Raw genomic sequence first — 17,561 nt, forward strand, 5'->3', positions numbered from 1 at the left:
TTTGAAATTCTCGGCGCTCCTCCGGTCGGTAGGGTGAGTCTTTGGGGGTCTCTGTTATATCTCTCTCGCTCTACTGATAGGTACCCTGAGCCTTGTGGGGATCCTTTAGTGGTGCCAAAAGATCATTTTAGTACTGCAAGGTCTTACTTTCCTTATGCAGCCTCAGGGTCACATCTCCCCCACTGACCCCCCTCATGGAGGTGGCAGGTCCCTCTGAACCCCAGCAACCCATGCTTGCACTGACCGTGGTCCTGCATTCCTTAGTGTCGGGGTGGAAGTGGTGTGTGGGCCAAGGCCCAGAAGAAAGCATCCCCCGCCTTTGCCTGCTCAGGCTGTCTCCTTTTGATTCTGAGCCTGATGCCGCCGTGGATCCATCCAGTAGTGAGGATGATTCCTTCATGGTCGCAGCAGCGAATGAAAAAGCGCTGGTAGACGCACTCATCACTGCAGTGCGTGAGACTTTAAAAATGAAGGATGCGGCTGATGTAGCCACGGATGTGGCTGTGTCGTTTGGTATGCTCAAGTCGCATCGTGCTCCAAAGGTGTTTTTCTTATGTGTGCCTTATTTTGACATGCTTTCCTGTAAGGAATGGGAACAGCCAAAATTACCCTTTGTGGTTCTCAAAAACATTTTGCTGTACATTACCCTTTTGAGGAGTCCTTAAAAAAAAAAAAAAAAAAAAAGGAGACGGCTGACCAAAAAACGGGCTGTGGCACGCAGCATGTTTACTATGGCTGGTTCAGCATTGCAGCCAGTCTTTGTCTCAGACCCTAACTGAATGGGCCAAGCTTTTGCACCAGGGCCTTGGGGGGGGGGGGGGGTGTGCAGATCCCTGCTGCTTATGTTAATTTAGTGCACCAGTTGGTCCATGGCTGCAGTTTATTTGTGTTGCAGCTTTGGATACAGCTCCTGTGCTGTCCAAACTTTATTTCAGCGGTGGTGATTAGGTGCGTGCTGTGGCTTAAGAATTGGTTCGCAAACCAAGCCTCTAAGAAAGCACTCATTGATCTGCCCTTTCAAGGCGATCGCTTGTTTGGGACTACCCTGGGTAACATCATTAAGGGTATCACAGGGGAGAAGAGTACCTTCTTGCCAAAGTCAAGGAAAAGGAAGGAGCCTCTCCTCAGATGGGGGCCCTTCTTATCAGCCCATAGAAAACTATTTTGTGCTTCTGGGAGAGAGCATAAGGGAAATGGATCTTATAAATCTTCCCTGGGAGGTTCCAAGCAACCTTGGTCTGGTAAGCCTAGAGCTTGCTTCCCCGGACCAGCAGACAAAACTCCTTCAGCATGGAGGTCTGCGTTCACCCATTATTGGGGTGGGGGACATCTTTGCTGTTTTACAGCCCCGTGGACTTCTTTGATGAGCGTCAAGGCGATCCATGAAACTTTTTTTTCTTTTGGGGGTACCCAGAAAGGGGCACAAAGCTTGTCCTTTTCAGGTTTTTTAGATCCTGAGTCTCCTTGTGCGGATTTATTTCTGCAAAGGTTCAAGTGATGTCTGAACTACCTAAGGTCTCCCCATCCCTGTCTTGGGATTGAATTTTTATTCTGACCAGGATGGTCCATCCTCTGGACAAATTTCTGGAACCACAGGCCGTTATTCGCTGGCTGCTGTCATACAAATAATTCTCTCTCCCATTTTGTATACAGGTTCTGTGACTGGTGGTATCCACCTTCAAGACAGTTCTGTTTGCACGGTATTACATGCAGATCCTTTTAGCAGGTTCGGCTCCACAGGAGGAAACTAAAATATGTGACGAGGTCACGGGGTCCTGTGACAGACGCCACAGTCGTCCCAAGGGCCACGGTAAAGCCAGTATCATCCTTGGCTAAGGCTTCTTCCGCAGTGCTGCAAGGAATCAAGAGCGAGGATCTTCCAATCATCCTGGTGGCTGTAAAACGTCCCTTGGAGGCTTCCTCTCAGAGAAAACCAGTTATCCCAAGGGCTGATCTACCATCCTGCTTTACAGTCACTGGTTTTAATCGCTTCGCTTTTGAAAGCCAGGTACTTAGGGATAGAGGTCTGTCTGGATCAGTGATCCCAACTATGGTGCAGGTGAGGAAGTTGTCTTCCAGCAAGCTATACCATTTGAATGTGGAATGCGTACATTTCTTGGTGTGAGTGGATTGGCGCTTATCCTCGATCCTTTTCTATTGCTCGGATGTTAACCTTTCTTCAACAGGGCATTGATCAGAAGTTGGCCTTGAGTACCATCAAGGGCCAGGTGTCTGCCCTGGCAATCTGCTTTCAGCGACCCCCTAGCCACGCACTCTTAGTTTGTACCTTCATTCAGGGGGTTCGACATGTGACTCCACCAGTACGGTCTCTTTTGCCGCCATGGTATTTAAATTTAGTACTTTTGGTTCTCCAGAAACCTCCATTTGAGAATATTCAGGAGATTCCCTTGCCTACGTTATCCCAGAAGATGATGTTCTTGGTGGCTCTTACCTCGGCCCACATGGTATCGGAACAGGCGGCACTATCCTGTCACAGTTCCCATTTAGTGGTCCATAGGGATACAGTGATTCTTCGTCCCTGTCCATTATTCCTGCCCAAAGCTGACTTTGACTTCCATTTGAATGAGGACATTGTGTTGCCTGCCTTGTGTCCCAAGCCGGCTCATCCCAAAGATATTGCTTTGCATACCTTTTTTATGTGGTTTGTGCAATTCGGGTGTATCTGGCAGCTACTTAGTCTTTTCGGAGTTCAGACTTGCTTTTTGTGGTTACCGACAGACCAAGAAAAGGTCTGGCCGCTTTTTCAGGTACCATCTCCAGATGTATCAGGTAGGTGACTCAGGCCTATTCCCTTAAAGGTCAGGTTCCATCTTTCCTGGTCACGGCGCATTCTACTCGGGCGCTGAGTGCTTCTGGGGCTTTGCATCATCAGGCTTCAATATCGCAGGTTTGCAAGGCGGCCACTTAATCGTCCCTGCATACCTTCACAAAATTCAAAAAGGTTATAAAAAGTTTTAAAGGTAGATACTTTGGCATCTGCGGATGCTTCTTTTGGCCGCAAAGTTTTGCAGGCTGCTGTTTAAGAGGGGCTGTTCCCTCTTGAGGGGTGTTTTTTTCTTTTTTTTCTTTTTTTTCTTTTAAACCTTTATTTTTCAGACGGGGCTCCTGTGTCCTGGTTAAGGGCTCTTATGTTTAGCCTTGGGTTATTTTCTCCACATCTCCTTTTTCCTTTTAGCACTGCCTTTGGATGTCCCACTAGTTATGATTTATGGAGCGCTGTGTCCGTCGATGAACGAAAGAGAAATTGGGATTTTTGTACTTGCCGTAAAATCCAATTTCTCTGAGTTAATTGACGGATACAGCACTCACCCCTCTATGGAGTTATTATACTTCTAATACTGCTTGCTAATGAACACAGATTACCTAGAGCAGAGAGGGGTTTATATACCAGCTGAGGATGGCCCATGGACGTAGCCTTGGAGGAGGCAATATAACCCACTAGTTATGATTTATGGAGTGCTGTGTTCGTCGAACTCAGAGAAATGGATTTCACGATAAATACAAAAATCACATTTTTTTTCCCCCTCATTATACAGCTGTCACATGACCCGGATCTTTCCTAGCCTGTCTGCAGGGAAAGGGTATCAAGAGGAGCTTCTAAGCCCTCTGCTGCTGGTCACATGTTCGAGATAGGAAAAAAAAAAAACAGCCTTTGGGCTGCAGAGTAAAAAAAAAAAAAAAAAAAAACTAAATGTCAAACTTATTTAAATTGTCATACAAATAACATATATATTTGAAATGAAAACTTTATTATATTTTGGCAATAACATGGTGTGGTCAGATTTCTGCTGGTCACAGGCCCCTAGAATAACAGGGAGGTTAATCAAGCAAGAAGTAATATTTTGCCCCCATTGTGTTTTTTTTTTTTTATTGTCTGGGCATGGAGGAGGAGGGAGGAAGGGAGAGAGCTGTCATTTACCACTGTGTATACGCCCACATGTGTGACTATAGTCAAATTGGCTACTCTGATGTGCTAGGGAGCAAATGCTCAGGGTAGAATTCTAATACACTGAAAACTGAACATTTGCACTAGCTGTCAACACTGCTCTGCAAAATCCCCAAACTGCAGTGGGGACATGGACAGTAGGGGTAAGACAAAAAATCAGGAGGATCAACCACTTTTTTTAAAGATTACAAAAAACGAATCCTATAGTGACTGAGTGACTATGAATAGCATGTAATACACCATTTGATAGTTTTTATTGAAACTTTAAGGCAAGGGTATTTTTTTTTTTTTTTGCTTCATTTAATCTTAAAATGTGTCAAATTGTGTTTTTCACCTGCATAGCTATATAGGTTATACCATTTTGAAACACTGCAAGTTAGTGTAAGGAAGCAGCTTGCTATGGGGGCACTTTCAGAGGGGGACTCGTGAAGAAGTTGGTTCAGGGCTGCTCTGTACAATTCCATTACAGGTTTGTTTAAAAAAAAAAAAAAGATTTAGGCACATTGTGTTTGTCTAATGTTGTCTCTTAGATGGGGATTACCGCAAAAAATTCCCACAAAATAATTTGATCCTTAAAAAAAATACATGGCTGTTTTGTTCCTGCTATAATCAACTAACTTTCAAGCTAGCAATCTTTGCCAATTACCTGCTCCAGTTGCTGTCTTTCCTACTTGTAGATGGGCGTCATCAGAATCACATGCTTAACCAACTGTAAAAAAACAATTCACCCAAGCACACTGCTATGGCAATATGACAAAACTACGAGCCTTGTGTGATGCTTGTTCAGAGAGATACTCCAACAGAATACTATGTAGGCAGTTCCGACTATGGCCAAGCACCTGGTCCCATTGAGTATACCAAGCCTTCACAGACAAGGTAGTGTCATAAAGCGAGGAAAATATACAGATGAATATGGGCCTTAATCTAGCTGTAAACTTCCTTCTTTGCTCCATTGGGCCACCCCACCAGAATATATTTCAAACATGGACAGAACTCCACCCCAGAGGAGAAAAAAAAAAAAAAAAGCTCAAGCTCTTCTGATATCAGTGCCCATCCGAGCAAACTCAAAATCCTTATACTTAATCTAATTGAATAGGATGTAAACCTGGTCTGCCAAATATTGCACTCTAGTAAAATGCTGTTAAGTAATTGGCCTTCAAAGAACTTTAGCACTTGGATAAAGTGTGATGAGACCAATCTCGCCACTGGGCGTTGGAGAAGCCTGGTTGCTCGTCTCCTGCAATGTGACTATGGACCCTCTCATCAGCCCATGCTAAACGTAAACCCCATGGCAATTTGACTGTGTTTGTGGCATCTGAGCGCTGTTTGGATATGTTGAGCGCTCAGATCCAGGCTATCTGGGGATGGGTTGAATGTAGGGGTTCTGTTCAGTAGACATTCTTTAGGAGGGGGCTGCTGGAAACAATCCCCCCCCCTCAATCTGCAGCTAATACACATTGAATTTGCAGACATAGTGACAACCTCTTTAAAGGAATTTGGAGTGTAGCAGCTAAAACATAGGGGAACAAAGTCTTTTAAAGCCTGGTCCATAGTCCAAAGGCAGCAGGCGGGCAACCAGGCTCCTCCAATGCAATGGGGCAAGATTGGTCTCGTCACATAAAGTATTAAAGCCTATCTCCAGGCACAAGAAATACGAATTCTTTACTAAAGTTGCTCACATATGATTTGGTCGTCTAAGGCAACCTATACATTGATCAAAAACGTATCAGATTTCCTCATTCGAGGTGGATGAAGGAATCCTTCCTGCTGTGGTATTGTATTCAGACAATAACCAGTGTTGCCAGCTACAGCCAGCAGCACTGATCATTCGGGGGGAAAAAAAGCTGACAGGCTTGTTGTATACAAGTCAGGCAATAGATTGACTTATGTACAATCAGCCTGCCCCATACATGGATCGAAGTTTGGCCGCTCCCTGCTGAACTGGCTGAATTTCGATCCATGTATGGCACGCTTAAGTGAACAAAGGTTTGCCTTAATCATTTTTTAGATATACACCCTTCTGTGTGTGTATGGATAGGTAGGGTTAGGAATAATTCATAGATGTAAATGGGTATGTAGAAAATGTAGTTTTGTGTGATTAAAGCAGAACTCCAGAATTTCAAAAAAATGGTGGGCTCCCCATACATTGCAAGAATGAAATGCTCTTTATGCCTGGGTGTGCACAGAAAGGCAGTAATTACCTTAATCCTGGCTCCAGCAGGGTCCCTCCACCCTGTGACCAGTCCCCTGCAGTTTGCTCTGAAAGCTGTGACTGGCTGTGGTCACACTCCCTTTTCCTTAATGTATACCACAATGTTAAAGTCCCTGTTTTGTACTTTATGCTGCCCACAGACTGGAGTCTCAGACGGAGGAGAGCACTGGATCAGGGGGTAAGGTGAGTGATAGATCCTCCAAGTTCCTGGGGTTGGGCTTTAATCTATTACCCATCAAATATAATATATATCAACCTAAACAAAATGACTTCATATAGTCCACCTTAACCGAGTTTTACTTAATTTAGTACAGTTCAGATTATTGAAGCTCATTTTAATTTGATTGATTGTACAGCTGCTAACAAGTCAAAGCATGGCAATATTGGAATGTCTACAACAATTTTGAGAACATCCGAGCAAACTAGACAATTGGTTATGACAGTAGACTTCCTGATAACTTTTATCTTCCTTTCTTTCCAGAAGGCAGATTCTATTTCTAAGGTCAGCATCTACTTCCTTTGGCTAAGATGTTGGTTAACACATGACCTGATTATGGAAACCTGATGTCTTTTAGTAGCTTTTATATTCTTGTCTGTGTACAAAAGTCTTGCACAGATCGTTTACAATGTGCTGTCGGGCTGGGGAAGGTTAAGGAAATGACATAATTCTCCCAGACAGTACCCCTCAGGCCTAGGCACAGTCAGATGACAGGCATTCTAAGACTGCTTTATAATAAGAAGTGGTAGTTAGTCTTTTTTTATACTGGTGCTGTACATTGTGACATGTCAGGAATGTATTCATATATTCATCAGCCCAATTCAAAAAGGATGTTTTTGCAATCACTTGAACTTTTAAACAGAATGTATAGTATACTGGTTTTGTATATATTTCCTTAATTCTAAAGACTAAGACCCCGTTCACACTGGGGCGACGCTACTTGCCGGGGGGACCTCACAGGTCGCGGTGCGCAGCTCGCACCGCGACCTCGGAGCGGCCAGCACGGACTTCATATCATTGAAGTCAATGCAGGTCGCTCCAGGTCGCCCCAAAGAAGCTCCGGACCCTTTTTCTAAGTCGGAGCGACTTGTGTCGCTCCTATTAGAACAGGCCCACAGCTACTCTATGGCAGGCGACCTGTCAGGCGACCAGGTCGCCTCAGTGTGAACGGAGTCTTAAACCAATGAAATCATGCAAATTATTATAAAGACCTCACATTACTACATATTATTCTGTCCAAACAGCAAGCAGATCTTTACACTGATGATGCATTGGGCCGCATGAACCACAAATGAGGTGGATGTAGGAATTCTTCCCCCATGGGACATTGTATTCTGACAGCTCCTGCTGCTGTCAGAATACACTGATCAGCGGCTACGGCACATCAACTTACACTATATTGTCAAAAGTATTGGGACACCTGCCTTTCCACGCACATGAACTTTAATGGCATCCAGGTCTTAGTCCGTAGGGTTCAATATTGAGTTGGCCTAACCTTTGCAGCTGTATCCCCTTTAATTCTTCTGGGAAGGCATTCCACAAGGTTTAGGAGTGTGTCTATGGAAATGTTTGACCATTCTTTCAGAAGTGCATTTGTGAGGTCAGGCACTGATGTTTGATGAGAAGGTCTGGCTCGCAGTCTCCGCTGTAATTCCTCTCAAAGTTGTTTGTCACGGGGTAACGTGGCAGAGCCTGACGTAAGAGGAGTGGCTTACCGGGTAACTGGCGTGGCACAGGGTCACCAGAGGCGCGGAGTCTAAGTGTTAGCCGGTTTTCACCAGGGCCCCAGATGGTGGGGATGGATTTGGCTGCTTGCTAACACCAGGTCGCGGTCCCCCGGATTCCCTGGGAGAGCCAGGAACAGGTCCAGGACAAATAGCCGGTAGCAGGTAAACAGATCAGGACGAGACAGGAGGATAGTCAGGACAAGCCAAGGTCAGGGCGGGCAGCAGGTAATCAGAATCCAAAGACAAGCCGGGTCAGGTAAACAGGAACAATCGGAATCCAAAGACAAGCCGGGTCAGATAAACAGGAACAGCAGATATAACAGGCACAGGATACAAGAGAGCTGAAGACAACACAGCAAAGTGCAGTGCTGCTGGGCTGTTTAAATAAGGCAGCCTGTTTGCCAATTATTGCAATTGGTCTGCCTTCGGTTAACCCTTTAGGTTGCAGACTCATGACAGCACATCAGTGTGCTCAGGAAGCGTTGTGCAGGGTATTGAGTCTCTGACATTGTTATATCGGGTTGAGGGCAGACCAGTCAAGTTCCTCCACCCCAAACTCGCTCATCCATCTCTTTATGGACCTTGCTTTGTGCATTGATCAAAATCATTTGGTAGAGGGGGTTTATGGTGTGGGGTTGTTTTTCAGGGGTGGGCCTTGGCCCCTTAGTTCCAGTGAAGGGAACGACTTAAGGAGTCAGCATACCAATACATTTTGGACAATTTCATGCTCCCAACTTTGTGGGAAAAGTTTGGGGATGGGCCCTTCCTGTCCCAACATGGTCCCTGCTAAACCTTACAACTTTAGATCAGCGTATGGCCAGTTTCAAGCTCTTTTTTGCACATTTACTCTTTGTCAATAAATTAATAAAAACTTAGACTACAGTGGTAGGACAATAAAGACAGACTGCAAGAGATAGTCAGACTGTGGACATGTTACATGATGATACTGCTAGTGATCAATGCCTATTTTGGGCAATTTGAAAATTTTGGTTGTAATATATACTGCGCCAACCTTAAATAGACAGCAGCCAGCAACAACAAATTACAATTTGTGAAAACAATGAGAAAGCAAAAATTTGCAGCGCTGTTGGATCGTGTTATAAAGTGCAATAGTGCTTGTGCATATAAATATATGTCAGCCAAAAATAAAGTGCATAAACTATGTGCAAAATCACATAACAGTGCTAAAATGTGCAAAATCGCATAATAGTGCTAAAATGTGCAACTTATAAAGTACTTCAATACACATAGTGCAATGTTGAATATGGAACTCAAAATTACTGCAGTACTAAGCAATAAAGTGCAAAATTATATATGGATAACAAAATCATAAATAAATAAATAAAAAAAAAAAAAAAAAAATATATAAACATTTATGTAAGTGAATAGCTGATAAAGTGGCTGATGCTGTTAATGCAAAATGCTCATCATAGCAAAAAGTCCACAGATTCCACCATAGACGTGCAAAGGTGCTGATAAGTCTTCTATTGTGAATTCAGGTGCATGACCATCACCAACAGGGCAACTGTAATGAAGGATTACCAGATGTAGTGGACCCAATAAAGTATACACCTTTTGGGTCATTTAATGCTTCTAAGAAATAGATGGACTTGATACCAATATAATATCCAAAGATCAATGGCTCAATCCTCCAACATCATCCACTCATAAGGAATGCTATAGCCACTAGCAGTAAGAGCAGCAAGAAATCCTCTTCTGGACGCTAAAAAAATAAAAAGCTCACATAGTGTGTATCTTTTAAGACATTTAATGGTAAAAAGAAGAAACACACTTACACAGACTTGATGGTAGAACGCTTAGATAAAAAACGGCTTTTGCAGTAGACCCGATGCGTTTAGTCTAAGTAGACATTGTATGAAAAAATACATTTTTTAATTAAAAAAACAATTAAAACGCAATATATGTACCCCAATTGCTTTGTATAATATGAAATCTGTTACGCCAAGTAAATAGATACCCAACGTGTCACACTTTGAAACTGTGCATACTCGTGGAATGGTACTACGGTACTTAAAAAATCTCTATAGGCATCGCTTTAAACGCATTTTCAGGTTTCCTGTTTAGAGTTAAGAGGTTGTCTAGCGCTAGAATTATTGCTCTCATTCTAAAGTTTGTGAAACTGCACGTGTGGTGCGAATTCTAGTTACATATCATGCCCGACTTGCATATGCATATGTTTCTGTGCGAGAGCACAGTAGGATGGGACGCTTTAAATTGTTTTTTTTAATTTTTAGAAATTACTAATTGCTTTCAAACGGATGTTTAAATAGTGTCCGTATACACCTACCATCAATAAAAGTAACTGATTAGGCCCATATAATGTTTGACTCTTTTAGTAGGATTGTTCTGACATTTAGCCTCCATTCACACTGGTGTGGTTTGTGATACGATTTGATAGTTCCAAGGCGCACCCGTTCAAATTGCTGCGTCTCATGTCGCAGAAACTTGGAAGAAGGTTCCTGCACTACTTTTTGACGATTTCATTGCGACTTGCATAGACTTTTGTTGTATGAAGTCACAAGCTGCAATGAAATCGGCAGTGCAAAGAACACTAATGTGCGGCTTTGAAACCACGCTGAAGTAGCGCAATTTCAAAGCCTCACCGGTATGAAAAGGGGTTTAGGCCTCTTGCACACAGCATTAATGAAAGCTATGTTTTTTTACTGATTTGAAATTAGATGCATTGTTGCCTATTGATCAATGTAGCTGAGTAAAGATCAGTAGTACAGTGTTGAGTACAGAGCCGTAAAAGGAAAATGGAAAATATTTTATTTGAGTGCAGTAATTTATACGCATGTTTATGCGAGTATAAATGAGTATATTACAACACTGGCAATAAAGAATTTTACTTATCTATACGCTTGTGCACCTTTTACAGTACTTGTGCACATTTTAGTTTACTTATACTCCACATTAATCAAGGGCCTTGTACAGCAAAAGTCATGGTCAAAGAGCTTACAAAACATCAAAGGGATCTCATTGTTGGAAAAGATCAGTCAGGAGAAGAGTACAAAAAGTTTACAAGCCTATACATATGCCATGCGTCACAGTAAAGACAGTCATCAACTAATAAAGAAAATATAGTGCAACATATTTCCCCCCTTTTTTAAAGATTTAAATTTGCTTTTAATTGAATTGCACATTTTATAGGTCACATTAAAGTGATAGTAAAGTCTGCACTGCTTGGAGGACTTTGTTTTTCTGGCAAGTCTATTCATCACGTGCTAGTATGCGATGCACACTAGCAGATTATGCCATTAACTTGCAGGGGCACCGGATTTTTTTTTTTTTTTTTAATACTTTTACTGCTTTAAAAATTCAGAAATGATTGACGTTTGTGTGTAGACCATTTTATATCTAGTGTAGATTAATTTTAAAATATCAAAGTAAAAAATACATAAGCACTGAAAGGACCATAGGGCAGACAGATCTAGTATTTGGTTTTCAAGGGATTTTTTGTAGTGTACAGCCTTTTCACTATACAAACTGCTGCACCATGTTGTGGGTTTTGCCAGGTACCTGCAAATCAGCTTTAGCATTGACCTGAGGTTCATGGGCAGGGCAGGTGAGTGACCTGAAGGACAGTTATTGAACTGATTAGCAGAAGCCTGTTGCCAGTATATAGAAATCTTTGAAGAGTGTGGACATGGACATGAATCCTCTTTTTATTCTAGGTTAGTAAATTTCTTGATATTTTTAAAACATTGGTTTAAAATTGTTATACGGATTAGGCTTTTATATCTTGAAACTGACAAATGGTTGCATGAGTATTATGATGTATCAGCGATATGTTTAGGCATACATATTATTAAACCTAATTTTCTGTTCCCTTATAGTCTGTTGCTAAATGGATACATTTTTCTGATCTAGTTTCTCCTTTTCATTGAGCTCTATTAAAAGTGTATGTCCAGCCAAATTTTTTTTTTTTTTTTTTATTAGGAGTAGGGATGGGTAGGAAAGCATTTTTAAAACACGGGCAAAACAGACTACTTCTGTCTATTAGTTGCATAGTAAATAAAAAAAAAATTCAAGACAATATTGCATATTTAATTACTGAAACAATTAAATATAATATGTATTTCAATGTGATGCAATACATTAAGAATGGTGATTTGTTGATCGATAGGCCTATAACTAAAATTAAAAAAAAAAATTGCTCTCGTTCAAAAGAGTACACATGCGTGAGAGCCGAGCTAGCTATAATCCAATTGTAATTCTTTTTTGTTCTACATGTTTCAGTAAATATTTTTGGTTTATTTATTCAGATCATATTCAGCATGAGATGATTTTGTGCCTTTTAGGGCATAACTGTTACAAAATGCTCGTAGAGGGCCTTTTGTGATACTGTCATATAATTTTATGTTGGTGAATGAATTTAAAATTCTCATGGGCAGACAGGAAAGATTTCCTTTCGGAGCTGGTAAGAATAGCACGTATGTCTTTTTGAGTGTAATGACTGTCTGCGTCTTTTCTCTTCAGGTTTTCGGTACTATTGATTTTATTGAATGTGTCAATGTAAAAGTGATCTTATGGCATCTGTAATTATGATTCTGATTATTTTTTTTCCGCAATCATTTTACTCTTTTAAACAGGTTTGACTAATCCTTGAATAATCACTCATCAATATTTTAAGCATTTTGCAATAGGCCGTGCGGGAGCTGTCTTATCTTAGGTGAATGTCATATGTCATCCACCCATATGCACAGTGGCACAATCTGTTACAGCTTCGTCCACCAGGTACAGCGTAACAGAGCGATTGATGCTGCTGCCCAGGTACCATGTGATCGCTGTGACCAATCACAGCGTTCACATGTTTACAAGTTAGTAACTGTCATGAATGGCTTTTATTCATGACCGCTTTTGCACCATTTTGATCCTGTGAATGGTCACAGTGTTTACATCAGGGCTTGACAAATTTTGCTTTGAATCTAGGAGCCATATAAAAAAAGTTTGGAGCCAGTTTTTTTTAGCATAGCGTGGGTTGTGAGTGCCCAGGGTAAGGTAAGTTATTTGCGCCCCATAAACCCTAACTTACGGCACAGTGGCCAGGCAAAAACGCCAACATAATGCCATTATGTCAGGGTTATGGACTGGTCAGAAAGAATGACACTTAAAACCTGTTATAGAGGGGAAACTCCTTATTATGCCAAATGCATCGTGACTGTGGCATGTACACACCCCCATCTGCTGCCTATTGCAGCTTAAGGGTGGCCGTTGGTGGGTGGCAAAAACATGTCTACTGCACATTTTTACCACCCAACCGCACATCTAAACGAAGCCTTAGTGACACTTTAATAAATACAAAAAGGATGAAAGCAGTATCCCAGTGCTGCTCATCTTCTGCTGCCTCTTTACAGCCACTTCCTGCCTTCATGTGTGTACCCTGGGGTGACTCTATTCATTGATTTGGTGGGTTTCTGGTCACCATGAAGTACCGGAGTCCAGCTGTGTTCATACAGTAGAGAGGTAATTGTTGCTGGTACACAGGGCTTTATCAGAGGACATAGGACTCTTCTAAAGCAAATCTACCTGCCTCTTCTTCTCCCCTACTCCACCTCACAGCACACAGTAAACTTTCCAAGGATTGCCGGCTCAGCATGTTACAGTGCGGGCACTGGAACACACAGCCCAGGCAGCTCCTGTGCTCCATCCTCCACCAGAAAACCTCCCGCTAAGAGTACTTAGTCTGCCCACTATGTCAGCTGGAGGTTACAAAATCTGCCGGGTCGTCCACCACCGAGACCTGATGTCATCCCGCACCATGTAGGTGGCCTCTGGGTTCGAGGGGGAGGAAGGCCAGCTTGGTGGCGATGCAGCATGGGCAGCAAAAGAGATCCAACACAGCTCTCCGAGAGAAGCTGTTCATCCTCAGACCTCGTTCATGCATTGGGGAGGAGGAGGAGGAGGGGACAGTGGCCGCCTGACGAGAGGAGACCGACCCCCCCCCCCCTCTCCTCCCCTCCCCTCCCATGTCAGTGGGCAGTCCAGGCGCCAGGACGTGGTTTCTGGTCGCCATGGCCACCTGGCGATTTGTCAAGCCCTGGGATACTGATATGTTTGACATGCTTGGGTATCTATATACTTGGTGCAACCTCGGCTTTAATATTTGACAAAAAAATTTGAAAAACATTGGGTGATTTTATTTCATTTTTGTGCCCCCTAAAACAGGGCTTGACAAATTTTCTTGAAATCTAAGAGCCAGCTAAAAAAGTTAAAAGGTTGTCAGTGAACATCCGCCACTCCATAGAGGAGACTGGAGGGTCCAATCAGGTCCACCTTAAAAAAACTGATAGGCCGACCTGATCAGACAGCCGAGTGAAAGGGGCATTCGGCTGTGTCGCATGACAGGAAGAGAATAAAAAAAAAAAAAAAAAATTTTAATGGAGAAAAAAAATTAAACTCTTTCCATCTTTATGGGGTTATAAATGGAACTGAGGCTGTTCCCTCCAGCTGCTCACACTCCTTGTCCACTCACCGGTAAGAAAAGGGCACTAGATCAAGCCCTCAACATCCTTAACCTCTTCTGTGAGCAATGAGAACAGGCAGGGGAAGCCCTCAGCGCCGCCAGTGACTGTTTCTTGCAGCCCGGGCCACTACAAGAGAGTGCCAGTTCCCCGATGTAAGCGTCTCCCTACAGCAGGCCGCAAAGCCGCAACCTAAATTTTAGCTGGCACGGCATCTTAGTTCACGCACCCACGGGCGGGAGCCGTATGGGGACAACAGACATCCCAACTTGCAAAAACTCAGTATACAGAGGTTTGCTTCTTCTGAGAGAGATTAAAGAAACACTCTAACCACCAGTAATTTGAAGTGGTCATGGTGGTAGGAGTCAGAAACCCTGCACATGCTGGGATATTTACAATTATTTGCTGGGGGCTAGTTGCACCCCTAGCACATGAGACTTACTGCTGGCGGGAAATGCTGGCCGAGAGTGTGAGGAGCGGTGCTGGAGGAAGCATGCAGAGCCAATGCTCCCTGTATTTCTCGGTCTCTTTACAGGCGGAGTGTATTGATCTCACTCCACCTGTGACCAAATCATACACTGGTTAGATTAGCATCTACCTGACTGTAAAGGCTTACTATTGGATAATGAATGAAACCCACGGCATGCTCCATCTTTAATCGCACTTCATATTTTTTACATGTTTATGTGCCATGTGTATATAAGATTATACATTTTGGATTTAATCTTAATTTTAATCCCTCAATGCCAATAAAGTACCTGAATATAAATGATTTAGACTGATCTATAAATTTAAATAGTCATAGCATCGAAATACTGTTTGCACACAGATATATTATCTTGTTTTCTATAGCTTTATGCCTTTACTTTATATATATATATATATATATATATATATATATATTAATATAGCCAAAATCTGATTTATATATACATAGCCAAAATCTGATTTACATATATATATATATATATATATATATATATATATATATATATATATATATATATATATATATATATATATATATATATATATAGCCAAAATCTTATATATATATATATATATATATATATATATATATATATATATATATATATATATATATATATATATATATATATATATATATATACAAATCTGATATAGATAGATAGATCAGGGTACTACAGGCCACATCTGGCCCATTATAGGATTTTTTTGTCCCTTGCCCACAGCTAGGATTAGTGACCTATTCTTAGACTCAGCATTCTGATCAGTTGGTCTCTGCTTCTGGTGGGGACCCTGATATGAAGTTATTTAAGTAGCACACCAACTGTTAAACATTTGATGAATATATAGTTTAAGTTCCTACCTGATTCTGCTGGCATCCAGTGCAAAAATCGCCGGTGAATACACAAGGCCTCAGTGTGGCATTGCGAAGCCTAGGTTTAGTTCTTGGGATCTAGGGTAAAACTGAAGAAGAAAGGTTAACGTACATTGAGAACAGGCAGTTGGAATGCAAATAGCATGTGCAATGCAAAGTTTCTGTAATGCAAATGACGAATACAATCATCATCATGGTAGAACGACTGTAAATCTTGTTCAGAATTGGGTGCTTTGACCCAGTTTAAGCCTTGGGGGTTTTCATTGTATTTAAAAGTTAGTCGTCACCTTACATTTCTATAGAGGCAGAATTAAAAACCCACTGCCAGTGCGTTCAGGAGCAGAAGTGTTTTGGCAGGAAAATTGCTTGACCCGTGTAATTGCTTACTAACGTTAGGGGCGTTTAGTGCTTGAACATGAATTCATTTCAATGGCTTAAAATTATTATTCAGGCCGGTGAAATAAATTTACGCCCAAGCGCTTGCCACACCTAAACGAGTTACACCTATTTAAAAGTGCTAGTCCTTTTTTCTGCCAAAACGCTGCTGCCAAGAGGACCGGCGTATAGGAGAAATGTCCAAAGGTCCAGTGTGCATGAGGCCTAATTTAGTTCTGGGAATTGAGAAATCCTAGTATCATAGGAAAGTGGGAAAGTTTGCAAGTTTTGCATATTGTGAGGACAGTGATGTACGTTCAGATGTTACCATGGGTGTCCTGCTTCAGGCTGCATGGCTCCAGTTGGCAACCTTATGGGCAATACTGGCTCAGATACAGCCACTTTGTGCTATCTCTTTTCTTCTGCATAGCTAGTGGAAAAATTGCAAACTCCTGTCCTATTAGCTTCTAGGATGAGAAGTGACTGCCTTCCCATCTTTCGGTTGCTGAGCTTCTGGGAAATAAAGTTCTAGTATCTTTGGAAGTGTGGCCACCGCATAAATGACGTGCAGTCTCTGCTCAGGGACATAGGACCAACTAGCAATTCATAGGAGATGCAATTGCCCATTCAGACTAGCGCGACACGACTATGACGTGCACCGCGACTTCGGCGCGACTTGCAGGGACTTCACATAATGGAAGTCTATGCAAGTCGCTCCGAGGTCGCCCCAAAGTAGTACAGGACCCTTTTTCTAAGTCTGAGCGACTTGCGTTGCTCCTATTAGAACGGCTCCTGTGCTAATCAATGGACCGCGACCGAGCGCAACTTGTCAGGCTGTCAAGTCGCCTGACAAGTCGCGCTAATGTGAATGGGCTCTAGACCTTTTGTAACCTTAAACAGATACAGGCTGTTTTTCAGCAAGGTGCTACATGTACAAGTGACTCCATGTAAAGCCATTTTTTTAAACCTTTGGATAGAGTGTGGAAGGGTTCAAACCCCTGCAAGTTTATTTTTTGCATTTGTGTACAATTGAGGAAATTTCTCCTCGGTAGGGACATAGATGGTAATAAAATCCAACAGAGGGGCTAACCCTTCCTAACTCTATCCCTAAAGTGCATCTCCAGACATTTTTTTTTTTTTTTAATGAGTTACCAATATAGAAAATATATATTAAATATTATTTGCTAGATATTTACTACATATATCATTGTGATGTTTCATGTAGCAAGTAGGGTCTGGTTGGCCACACACCCGGTTAAAATCATCTTTATTAGAACATATCCATAAAAGCAACGCCAAATCACAATTATTGGGGTACAGCTGTACCAGCTGACGCGGTTCATGCTCCCTTAGCGCCTAACCACAGCTCACTGTGAGGGAGCGTGAGTCGTGTTAGCTGGTGAAGCAGTGCCTCCACCCCTTTATTTGTGATGT

The 17,561-nt window shown here is 42.2% G+C and overlaps 1 protein-coding gene across 1 annotated transcript in view; it reads left to right on the forward strand.

The window, feature by feature from the left end:
* The window catches only part of MYO1B (myosin IB), a gene marked incomplete at its 5' end in the record, with an annotated part of 358,657 nt that overhangs the window by 37,670 nt on the left and 303,426 nt on the right, over positions 1-17,561 (forward strand). The window lies entirely within an intron of this gene.

The sequence above is a fragment of the Pelophylax lessonae genome, assembly GCF_965119305.1.
Source record: "Pelophylax lessonae genome assembly, chromosome: 6".
Classification (NCBI taxonomy): domain Eukaryota; kingdom Metazoa; phylum Chordata; class Amphibia; order Anura; family Ranidae; genus Pelophylax; species Pelophylax lessonae.